Raw genomic sequence first — 13,318 nt, forward strand, 5'->3', positions numbered from 1 at the left:
TTTTATCTTTGCTTAGTATATGGTTATGTGAATAAATGGTCATTGGTCCCTTCAGGTAAGGACCAAAGGAATCCTTACGGTATATTCTTGCCATTCTCTTGCCAGGCCTTTTCTCATGGGACCTACTGTCCTCTTTAGTCAATGAGTTCTTGATCTAAAAACTGGCTCAATGTTCAAAATCAGGCAGAGGATCGTGACTAAATATTAGGGCAGCTGGCCTAACTCTCCTGATTATCCATCTTTGATTTTTTAAAAAAATTTTATAAATTGAGAAAAATCCTCGTGGGTTACCCATCTGCCTTGTGCCTGCGTATTCTGTATTCTATTAACCATCTTTATACATCTATGAGGTCAGGCCCTCTTTGGTGCCAATCTAACCTTGCTGCCTATTATGATACTGGCACTCACTTTGCTTCTGATTTTTAAGTGTCACTACCTAGCCTCCATTATTTTAGGATTCTATCACCCTCAGTGCTATTGATGAGCTCAGTTCGCTAACAACATGGCTTACCATCAGCCATCACTTATCATTTGGAGACTGGCAAACTACTGCACATATGCCAAATCCAGCCTATTGCCTGTTTTGTAAATAAAGCTTTATTGGAACACACAGCCATGTTCATTCATTTACATATGGTCTACATTTGGGCTACAGTAGCAGAGTTGAGCAGTTGTGGCAGAGTCCGTATGGCTTGCAAAGCATAACATATTTATTCTCAGCCCTTTTATAAAAAATGTTTGCTGATCTCTGCAATTGAGAACAACCATCTCAATAATGTTGGGTATCTGTTTATTGCTGCATTTGTGATTGCTTTAGTAAAGGGGTTTCCTCTGGGTTTTCCCATGGAACATTGTCAGTTGGTAGGTTATTCTAAGGTAAAATACTTTACCTCTTTTCTGAGTCTTTGCTTCACTTCTGCCTTCAAGGGCCTAAGGGCCCTCTTTTGGTAAACCTAATAGGAACCACTGTAGTTTGTAGTGTCTATGAAACAGAAATGTATTTTGCAGCAACCCATATTAGAGTTTAGAAAGTGAGAAAAGTAGATTCATGAGGAGCCCAAGAAGCATAACGTAAGCAGAGAAACCAGTTTAGAAAGTTTATTGCGGTAGCCTAAGAAAGGTGATGGCAGTAGAGATGGAGAGTGGGAATGAATTCAAGGCACATTTGAAATTTATGCTACTAGGGCTCTGGGCAGAGAATTAAGAGGAAGGGAGAAAATGGGGGGCCTAACTAACTGGATGATGGTGGCATCTATTGGTGTCAGGAATGCTAAAAGAGGAGCAACTTTGTGGGTAAACAGTTTTGTGGTAGGATCTGAGCTGGCCTTGAAGGACAGGCAGAGAGCAGTTGGGGAAGGAAATCCGAAATGGAGGGAAAGTCAACAAAAGAACAAGTTAAAAAAACAAAACAAATGCCCCACAATTGGGGTCTGCTTGTTTGCCTGGGGAGAAGACGGGCACAGTGAAGGAAGGAGAAACCAGGTTGTAACCACACGCTATTGTGGCCCACACAGCCACAGAGCCACCAGCGTGACGGGTCCTCAGGACCTGCACTGACCAGTAAGTATTTAGCTTTTGTCTTTCTTTTTAAAGTTTTGTTGAGGTATTGTCCACATACACAACGTTTGTCTTTAAAATTATACGATTCAGTGGTTTTTAGTATATTCACAGAGTTGTCCAACCATCACTACAATCTAATTTTAGAATATATTCCTGACCCCCAGTCCCAAGAAACCCAATCCCATTATTCTCTCCTCATCCCTTCTTCCCACCTCCAGCTGCACATCCTGTCCCTGTAGATTTGCCTGTTCTGGACAATTCCTATAGATGAAATCATACAATATGGGTTCTTTTGTGTCAGCCTTCTTTCACATTGCATGTTTTCATGGTTCTAAATATTTAGTTTTGAGACTCATGTGTATGCTCTGAGAATGTACGGCTAAAACGAGGAGAATAATTTGAGTTATTTCATCCCCAAAGTATTTTTTAAGTTTTCCTAATGTTTGTTTCTTTGAATCATCTACCACAAACAAAAACATGATAAAAAATAGCATTCTGGGAACATTAAGAAAATGTTAACAAACTCACAAGTAAGAGGAGAGGATGAGATTTTAATTCTTGAGTTTTATTTCATCTCATATTTTGATTAAGATGTTGCATTTTGTGAAAACCTAAGAATCTCTAACTTTATGTTAGATTGTTCGGTCTTCCTTTGGCAACTTTTGATGAGTCAGTTAAGAGTCAGACTGCCTCAGTTTGATCCTGTCACGTATATTGACCCTAGACAAGTGAGTCACTCAGCCCTTTTGTGTCTTAAAGGCTTATCGGTAACATGATGAGAATAAGAGGACTTTTCTCATACAGTTGTTGTAAAAAGTAAATGACTTCATACAGGTAAAGTATTCAGAACAGTACTTGGCACATAGCAACGCTATATTATTATTCAATGCCTTTGACATTTGTGCTTAAAGAACACCATTTGTTTCTGCCTCTTCTGTTCCTGACAGGTGTGTGGAGGAAATGAATAATCAAGCCAGATGGAAGAACCAATTCTTTTTTTTTTTTTTTTTTTTTTACAAATCTTGATTGCAGGGCATATGCTAAGGTAGTGGCTATTGGATATTATCGCCTAACCCAATATCCATTTGCCCTCTCTTCCTTAGTATTAGAACTTGAATTCCAGGTTTGGACAAAAGATTATTCCCAAACCTCTGTTGCAGCTACGTATGTCTTTATGACTACATTGTCGATGGTGAGGTAAGTGGAATTCTTGTGCGGGCTTCCAAGCTGTCAAACAGTAGCTGCTACAGCTTGTAGGGGCTCCCTTGTCCTTCTGTCCTCCCATCTTCTAACCTTCAATTGGATGTGATGGTGGCAGGGCCCCGCATCTGTCCTAAATCAAGAAGGTAGACGCCATTTTCTGAGAATAGCTGCAGAGAAAGGAGCCGGTGTCTCTGAAGGCAGGATGGCACTGCCATCAGTATCATTCTCATACTGTTTGACTCCAGAATTCATGAACATGAATGTGAACTCAACTTTTCTGGGGGGTAAGCCACAGTGATTTTGCTTGTTTGACATCTGCTGTACACAGCCAACCTCTCCTGACTCATAAATGCTAGTTTCTGTACTCACTAATTAATTGATTCCTTATTCATTCACATGTTTATTGAGCCCCTACCCTGTGGTAGGCCCTGAAGAGTTAAAGCAACCTCTTGAAATATTTTCTTCCTTTTCTTCTCCAGATATCTCTCATATCTCATGGAGATGAGTTGTGGCTCCTATAAACCCAAATAGAATATTACACAAAATGATTATGTTTGTATTATAGTGTCCCCTGCTTTTAAAAATGGAGCTGTCTAATGATCTGAAAATCACAAGCCCAGAGAAAAGAATGAAGATACACTGGAAGGACTATTGGTGATGTAACTGTGGAATGCAGAGAGTTCTAGAAGTTTGTTTTGATTTTGCTTCCTGCTCCTTGGCTCTGAATTCTTCCCTGCCTTTTGTTAGTGATGACATAATCTCTTACTCCCACCAGCCAAAAGTGAGTTGCCCTTCATCTCTATAACCATTAAGGTTCCTATAAAACCTTCCATCTTTAAGATGAAGGGGAATCAGAAGCCAGAGTATACAAAGGAATCACGATGACAATAATCTCTCAGTTCTCAAAGTAAAACTCACTAAATAATCCACTAGGCACAGACAACCTTCAGTCATCTCTTGCTAGGTCAAACTATTAATAGACATATTTAGGTTAGGTTTATTTATGCAAAAGGAAACTGAGTGTTGAAGTTACAAAGCTTCAGGAACTCATTCAATAAATATTTACTGAGCGTCAACTATAGACTTGGCACCAGAGATGGGGAAAGGGCTGCAAAATCAGAATGGTCCTTGCCTTCTTGTTGCTTAGAGTTTTCTACAGCTCCCTTCCTTTCCCTGATAAGAATTATTCACCTCTCTACTCTATCTTTACTTCAAACATGTGCATGAAATCATGTGGAATTAGACTCTTAAAATGGAGATACAAGTAAACTTGCCTCAATTCAACCTTTGACCCAGTCAACCTTGACTCACTGTTAAAAATACCATATTTAGGGGCCCCTGGCTAGCTCAGACAGTGGAGCATGCAACTCTTGATCTCAGGTGAGTCTGAGTCCCACTTTGAGGGTAGAGATTATTTAAAAAAATAACAGATTGGGGTGCCTGGGTGGCTCAGTTGGTTAAACATCTAACTCTTGACTTCAGCTCAGGTCATGATCTCACAGTTAGTGAGTTGAAGCTCCATGTCAGGCTCTGGGCTGAGTGTGGAACTTGCTTGGGATTCTCTCTCTTCCTCTCTCTCTCTCTCTGTCCCTATCCTGAATTCTCATTCTCAAAATAAATAAGTAAACTTAAAAAAACATATTTTTCCAAAGAATGTCCCCACTTTACTGTATATAAGCTATGTTGTATGTAAGTCTTAGGGCAATATGGACCCCCCTTGGAGAGTTCTATACAATAAACATTTATTTACCTCTCCAGGAAAACACTCTTCCCGTGCAAATTAAATCCAATGTGTCTCTGGAGCAAATATTCAGTATCCATTTTCTCCCCCTTACCTTTCAGAGCATCCTCACCTATTCAATGTAAATCATATTTACAAGGCAGCTTTTGTTATTGTTGTTGATTATTTTGTTTTTCAATATCTGGAGTATAAATGAGATAAAATGTGGGTCACTGAATAAAAGAGATGTGTATTTTGCCTTCAACAAGCAGCCCTTTGATCTATTTAAATTCATCAATAATAGATTAAGCACATTACCATTTTATCTATTTTCCACAACCTCAAATCAGTTTGAAACTTGTAAAAAAAAAACCCCACATAACTATATTTGTATGTTTGTATGTCTTTCAAATAGTATGAATTTGACAAGCTGGCATTTCTTTAGCATTCTGGTATTGGGGAAATTGCGTTTAATTGATGTGATAAAAACAAAGAGAAGAAGCCAGATTAAAAGGGCTTGCTTCTCTTTTAAGCAAAGACCGGACATGATATCAACAGTTGTATTTTTCAGTTCACTTTGTTTCTTGTTCTCCCTCCCCGCCACCAATCTAATTTACTTTTGCATTAAATAATTCAGCTCCTTTCCCTTTGGAAGGGGTTGTATTTGGGGAGATGAAGACAAACTGCTTAGACCTTGAAAACCACATGGGCTCCTCGGGTAGACGGCATCTGTGAGGGCTCAGAACTCCCTCTACATTCTATAGGGAAAAAACAGAGCCAGGTGCATTTCTTCCCAAATCAAATTAGCTGCAAGATGCCACATCCAATTGTGGCAAATTGATGTGAGAGTTTGTGATGTCTGCAGCCGCTCTTTCCAGCAAAGGTCACCGCAAAAAGGCACAGACACCAGGCGGGGGTGCAAGCAACTTGTGCTCAAGCCGCTCTGACAATAGCAGGGAAGATGTAAAATGCAATCAGCTTTTTGAAAATTGCAAGAGAATCCAGTTGTAAGTATGTATTCTAATTGGATTTACTGTGCCATCATTTACCTCTTTAAGGATGTTAACATAACATTATGTTTAATTGAAAAAATGGGTAGTTAACTATTCAGAAGAGACTCTCCAGCCCCCCGTATAAGCCACAGTCGAATCAGGCACAAAATATAGGATGCCCTAATCACATCGTCCGTTTTCGCGTTTCTTAAATAAAATTTACTTATTTACCACCGAAAATTAACTAAAAATGTTGACATGTGACAAATTTGCCCATGTTGATAGTTGTTTTTAAAGATCTCCCCTGACATTAACAAGTTTACATCATGCTTTATGACATTTAATTAGTCATATTTTATCTAATTAGCATGGTAAGATATCTAAAGCAATTCAGATGTTTTCTGAAATGCCCAAACAGGAGGCAGCCGTTCCATACATTGTAGGAGACCAGGCATATCTCTGCTCAGTCGCTTACCCCACAATCTGCCCTCTTGGCTATGCCTGGCAGGCTGTTTGACCTGAAAAATGGGAATATTTTAAGATTTCAACAAAGTATTTCAGGACCCTGATCAAAATCTGGCTGTCAGGTGCACATATTTGTCTAAGCCAATTTAACCCAGGACATGTCTCTGCTTGAAGGTAAAAATAAAGTTATCTACTGCACCTGGTGGGATCATACTCTAACTGGATTTATTAAAGAATGAATGGATAAAAGATATGTTCCTTTGGAGGAGATCATTTTATGCAGTTGAATCCTGTCTTCTCACTATCTTCCTCTCAACTCCTCACGTACTGTTTTCACAACTGCTGATGATTTTCAGAGCGCCCAGACTCTGCTATGAATGCAAGTCTTGAACATACTGAACATGTCTATTGAGCGCTTAGGATGTGGCCGGGGTCATGCTGGGCACGCTCCTGCTCTTCATTCTTTCTCACATCCTGGGAATAAGAAGCCATTTGTCAGATGGGGAAATCAAGGCTTAGAGATGCTTTCGAATAGCTGGCAAATACGTGACAAAGTTAGGGGTCAAACCCAGAGCTTCTTGGAGTAGAGCAGACACCTCGCAGACTGTCACCCTGTCCCTCAGAGCGCAGATTTGTGCTCAGGGGCAACTAACTCACTCCTTGGCCATGTTCGCAGCCAGGCCGCTCGATTCCAAGTCCAAGGGGTGAGACCCAGCTGGCCCACATCTCAGCCTAACTCTTTGCTGGTTGATTGTGGCTGATCCTATTCCTTTAAAAAATGTCTGACACTAAACGATTCAAAACACTATGGAATAGTCATAATAAAAGTACCTCAAAAAAACAAAATGGAATTTTATTTCTAATTCTAGAATGTAAATTTCGCTTCCCTAGTACTGTAGCCTGGTAATAAAACCAAGTCATCTACCCTGCCCTGGTTTGGCTAGGTCTACGGTTTCATTTTAAATGCTTCTGTAAACCTGAATGGTGCCTCCAAACTTCATGAAGTTTTTTCTGTACAGACATAAGTGGGCTCAACTTTTTAAACTCCAGTAAGGCAAAGAATTACCTTTGTTTTATGCGGGTGAGTCAACGAAGATGTCTGAATTCAGGAGGCCGCAAGATGAGAGGAATCTGGATTCTGCTCTGCCTTCACCTTGACCATTCAAGCACCTCAAGGGGGATGTTTAAAAAATGCCCACACATATCTGTTTCAGATTTGGATTGCTTATAGCGGAAAGTGAGATAAAGGTAACTGTAAAGCATTTAACTTAAATATTCCAGTGAATACATGCCCCCCCACATATCTGTGGTTACTCCCACTGTTTCCAAACTACACCCCCCAATGGGGAATGCAGATGTAGGTTTTATGCTAAAACTGTAGAGCTATAAGTGCATTAAGAAAATCATTTCAATATGGCATTTACTAATGCAGACGACTTTTAAAATGAAACAAGGCAGATACCATAGCAGAGGCGCCACAGATTGAATAAATATCACTTAACCAATTACCAATTATCCATGCTAATGAAGAATGAGGCAGAGCCCTGATAAATTAAAACCCCAAATAAACCGAATGTTGGTTTAACCAATGATTCTCCCCTTTTTGCAAGCAAGTCTAAGGAACAGCTATAAAAAGACTGATCTGAATTTTACTTCCTTGCCCTTCCTCCACCTGCCCACCCTCTGACTGGGGCTCTGATGGGCAGGAAAACGGTCAAAGGGCAGACAGCTGGAGGGAACTCAAAGGAGTAGGGGGGACCCACAGGGTGGAGAATCTGCCCCTGGATAATTGAGAGTTGATTGGATGCACAATGGCCTCCTATTGTCCACGTCTCATTTTGGATAAGGGGCCAAAGCCAAGCCTGACATAGTGGCTCTTTCCTGGACCTTCCTCTCCTGGGCCAGCTGTGAGCATTCATGGGTGACAGCCGTATTTGGGCACATTCCTTGCCTCACTTCTCTCCCCTCTGAGTAATCACAGATTGAACTAGAAAACTCTGGCCGGACCAGGAGTTTGGTTCTTGTCATTTTGCATAACCCCAGTCTGGGCCAGAGACTGGAAAGGACTGAAGATGGCTGCAGAGAACTATTTTCTGATGACCTGATACCAGGGGCTTCGGACGACAGCATTACATGGGCTTCTGCTTTGCCCCTAACTTCCTCAATGTCTTTCTTCCTTTCTTCTATTACTGGCGCCCTGTGGTCCCTCATCTGGATTCCTTCCCCCACTCTTCCATCGTGTCGCCCTTGTCCTTTGCCTCATCTGTACTTTGTTGGAGGCCTCACACTTTTCAGCCTCACCTACATCTTGCACATGACTGGGGTAACAGCCGGTTTTCTAATGCTCTAAGGGACCTTGCCCAGGGTGAACAGAAAGCTAGGAAGCAACTGTATGGTCATAGCATTTGTTAAAATGTCTGAGCCGCTGAAGTACATCTCTGCTAACTTGGCCTTCTCTGCCCAACCCTTAGGATTCCCCCTATCAGATCCCCATGTTTCAGCAACAAAAAGATTAAAGGTAAGCACAGCAGAGGACCTAGTTGCATCCATTCTGTTTGGTTGGTGCCAGTGCCATGCCCTTTTGGAGACACCCTGCCTCATCGTGCCATAGCTCGGGTGTGCTCAAAGGTGGTCCCAGGAACTCACAAGGCTAAGTGTTTATAGGCAGTAGTAGAGAAATAAGTATAAAATACTAAATATTTCATCATGTGTAGCTAGAAGTTGCTTTTAGAGACTAAGAGCAGGGTTCTGATTTGTCAATGGCTGCAAGTGGTAGAACTTAGTATACTTTGGAGGCGCCTGGGTGGCTCAGTCAGTTAAGTACCCACTTCAGCTCAGGTCGTGATCTCACTGGTTCATGAGATCGAGTCCCACGTGGCTCTGTGCTAACAGTGCAGAGTCTGCTTTGGATTCTCTGTTTCCCCATCTCTCTCTGCCCCTCCCCTGCTCATGTGCATGCACACCCTCTCTCTCTCTCTATCTCTCTCTCTCTCTCAAAAATAAACATTAAAGAAAAGCACTTAGTATAATTGAAGGGAAAGATTTCCCCTTATTTGAGAATTCCAATAATCATTCACAGATCCATGCGTTTGGCCCTATTCCTTGCTCTACCTGGGATGCCCATCCCAACCAAGTGCACCTGGCAAACTGCCACTGATCTTCTAAGACTCTGCTCATGTGTCACCTTTTCTGTGCAGTCTCTGATGACCCTTGTCTCTTTGAGGAGTCATATGCTTCCCCACGTTCCCACAGAGGCATGTACCTTTCTCCCTCAGAGCAGGTATTGCCTTACATTGTTAACCCCTCTCTCTCTTCTGCTAAGCCAGGATTTCTCAGCCTTGGCAGCACTCAGCAAGCGCCTGGGTTTAATACATACCAGTAGTTAGTTCTTGGGGATTCCGATTTAATTTGGAAGAGGTGAGACGTGAGCACTGAGAGGCTTAATACCTCCTCAGGTGACTGGGACATCAAGACAAGGCTGAGTCCACTGTGCTGGATGGTGCTACCTGAGGGTAGTCACTGTGCGTCATTCACCTTTATAACCTCTGTCCCTGGCACCGTATGTGACAAACATTAGGTCGTCATTGAATGAATGTATATCTGCATGAATTGGCTTGGTGCGGGGTGGTCCTTAAAGGCCCTGTGGTAGAGGCCTTCCCGCCAATATTTATTTTCCCTTCTCTGGAAGAAGTGACAGATTTTTTAGCTGTAGGTGCCTGGCTACTCAAGAGAAAGACCACATTTCCCAGCTTCCCTTGTTGCTAGGAGAGGCCAAGAAAGTGATTCTAGTCAATGGGACATGAGCAAAAACAGTGTGTGTGATTTCTAGATTATGCCCTTGAAAGAACAGTTAGACCCTTCTATGGCCTCCTGTCTCCCTCCCCGCCGGCTAGAATGCTGGTCAGTTGGTGGGCCATCTTGGATGATACAGATGAGAGTGACAGAATAGAGGGGACCTGCTCCATTACCTGCAAACCATCATGTTGCCCTGGAGAAAGATATAGACTGAAGTCACTATTATTTGTGGTCTCTGTTACAGCACCCGACTTTAGTGCTTCACTAACTTGGACCAGTTTTATATTTTACTACCCCAGCATCCGATACGTGAGCTTGAGGACACCAGGAGAACTTGTCTGCACTCCGGTCTGGCAGCCAACCCTATCGCTCCATAGCAGCATTTACTTGGGTCTCTGATGACTCCCCGTCCCTCTTAGACTGAGACCAAGATCCATGGCACAGACCGCATGGCATGGCCTTCGGCTGCCCTCGGATCCCCTGCATCTCTCTGTTTTTGTATCATTGGCCTTCTCTTAGTTCCTCAAATGAGCTGTGCCCTCTTTCACTGGGGTCATTGTATGAGCAGTTCCATCTGTCCAGAATGATCTGGCCCCGTGTTTTCACTCGGTTAACTCTGAGCCTGCTGTCCTTCAGACCTCAGCCTTCCTGTCCCACCCGACCTTTCTGACTAGGGAACCTCATATTATACATGTGGAAACTCTGTGAATTCACCACAGTGGGGATTTTGCCTTTACTGGGATGATTATCAAATTAGCGCCTGTCTCTCTCGCTAGACTATTAGCTTCACAGGAGCAAGGCCCATGGTTGCTTTGGCTCACCATTGACACACCAGTGCCTAGCATAGAGTGAAGCATATAGTAGGTGCTCAGTAAACATTAGTTGACTGAACAGATAAATATTTGAATAAACCCAAGAGGATAATCTTTCTCTTTCATTGCAGAACCAGGCAGAGGCAAGAAAGATGGAATACATATGGTTAAAACGTTAAAAGAAGAGGGACTTTATTTCTTAACACTCTTGCCAGAGAGCATCAGCCAACCATGATCTGGGTAGAGGAAAGTTAGCCAAGTGTGATCTCACTAGCCTCAATCCCAGATTAAGTTGTTCTTGGCACTGTCGCCACTGGCTCAGAAATAGGTAGACTGGCTCAGCTCTGGGGAGCAGCACTTCCTCCTTGAGCTCGGATGAGTGACCACGTATTAGTACTTACACTATCCTGTTTGCAAACTCAGCTGCCTAAAATCCCCTGGTCTGAGCTCCCCTTAGAGAGTTATGAGCTCCTTTCCCACATGGTCCCTCTTGCCTGAAATCCCTTCCTCCTGTCCCCTTTCCTAGTATCCAAGTCCTACACTTGCTTCAAGGCCTGAGCTTGTTCTGTGCTTCAGGAAGATTCAATGAGCTACAGTAACTTGTGAGCATTCTCCCCCTATCCCTGAACTCCAGGAGTTTTGTCAGAAGCATTCAACAGGCCCTTATTGTAAGTTACCTAAGAACATTATTTTTATGTAACTATACAATCTCCCTAAACAGAATACAAGTTCACTGGGGTTAGGAATATGAATCCTTTATTCTTAGGACCAAGCACAGGGATTACTGCCTAGTAAGCCTTTAGGGAAGCATGGAGTGCTTATTTTTCTAGGAGGAGGAGGAGGAGGAGGAGGAGAAGGAAGAGGATAATGATTATATGAGAAAGTATATGTTATCTTCTAAAGGGTATTGGTGCCTTGCTAACCTGTAACCCTGCACCCCAGAATTAGGGCAAGAACAGAGTGCACATGGGGCTTAAGAAATTATTTCACCTCAGGACCGAAAGTTAAGTCTCTTCCAGCAGGACGCAACCTGAGATCTCTAATTTATTCACAGCCAGAGTAAAATAGCTGAGATCTGATTCTCAAAATTGCCCAGGGCAATGCAAACTAAGTGAACTGAAAAAGTCTCCTTTAACTTTGGTTGTAATGGAAGAAGAAACCAAACCCGTTAGGCTAAAGAAAGCATTAATCTTGGGTGGTAGGCCTGTGTTCTGTCATAGTCAGTTGGTGCCTCAAAGCCACTCACATTTGACTACCTAAATTTTTTAGGAGCACCTGAGTGGCCCAATCGATTAAAGCGCCCCACTCTTGATTTCTGCTCAAGTCATAACCTCACAGTTTTGACTGAGCCTCACATGGGGCTTTGCCCTGAAAGGGCGGAGCCTGCTTTGGATTTTCTCTCTCTCTGCCCCTTCCCTGTGCGTGGGCTCTCTCTCTCTCTCTCAAAAATAAATATTAAACAAAATTCCAAAATATTTTCTTTTGAATGTGGACTGGCATGTTTGTTGGCTTTTGTCTGTCCTTCCTTCCTTCCACTCTTCAGTCAGCCAGCAAAGATACATTGAAGAGTGGTCCATATGTCATACACCAGGCTAGGCATGTGATATAAGGACAGATATTATTAGTAACAGCAGCAACCAAAATAATGACTACTATTTCTTGAGTGTTTACCGTGTGATTGATTTAACCCTTCCAACACTTGATGTATAGGACCATTGTATGTCCTACCCCGTCTCTTCTTCACTCATTTTTTTTTTTTGGTAATGTTTATTTTGACACAGAGAGACAGAGAGCATGCACACATACATATGCACACGTGAGTGGGGGAGGGTCATAGAGAGAGGGAGATCCTAAGCAGGATCCATACTGTAAACTCAGAGCCTGATGCGGGGCTTGAACTCACAAACCATGAGATCATGACCTGAGCTGAAATTACAAGTCTCATGCTTAACTGCTTAAGGAACGGAGCCACCCGCGTGCTCCTTCATGAAATTTTTAGTGCAGCGGTTGCCATGACAACCAGTTTCCTCCAGGTGTAGCCTGGCAGTACCTTGCTTCAGCCACATTGCTTTTGCCGTGCTTTCTGCACCGGGGCTTCACTGCTGTCGCCAAAGACTATACCTGTGTGGCTGTCCAGCCTTTCTGATGGGAGCTCAGAGCGAAAGTGTGTGGGAGATGCCTACGGGGCCAAAGCCAGGTGGGTGATAAGTACTCCCTCTTCTATCCCTCCAAAGGATAATTCTGAAGTCACTGTACACATCCTCAGAGGGTCCTCCCCAGGATGGAGCCCCAGCTGCACCCAGGCACCAGCTCAATAATGAATGACTTTCTCTCCTTCCCTGTTTCACTCTTCCTTCTCCCCCTGTTGTTCCCTGGGATCGCTCTCCTCCCCAGACCCTACCTGCGTGAGTCATGCCTTCCAAGAGGGCACTCAAACATTTAGTACGCACATTTTAACAGTAGAGAAGTGCAGCGGTCGCCCCAAAGATGTTAAATCCTAATCTCTGCTGCCTGTAAATATTATATCATTTGGAAAAAGGGTCTTTGCTGTTGTGATTAAGTTAAGGATATTTAGATGGAAGATTATCCTGGATTATCCAGCAAGCCCCAAACGCCATCTTATTCATCCTCAGAAATGATTCATGTGATGAGGCAGAGGGAAATCTGATACACAAGGCATGGGAGGAGGCGCTGCAGCCGTGATGGTAGGGACAGGAGTAATGTGATCACAAGTCAGAGACTGCCTGAAGCCAGGGGATGTGGGGGGGGGG

The sequence above is a fragment of the Suricata suricatta genome, chromosome 1, assembly GCF_006229205.1.
Source record: "Suricata suricatta isolate VVHF042 chromosome 1, meerkat_22Aug2017_6uvM2_HiC, whole genome shotgun sequence".
In the NCBI taxonomy this organism is placed as follows: domain Eukaryota; kingdom Metazoa; phylum Chordata; class Mammalia; order Carnivora; family Herpestidae; genus Suricata; species Suricata suricatta.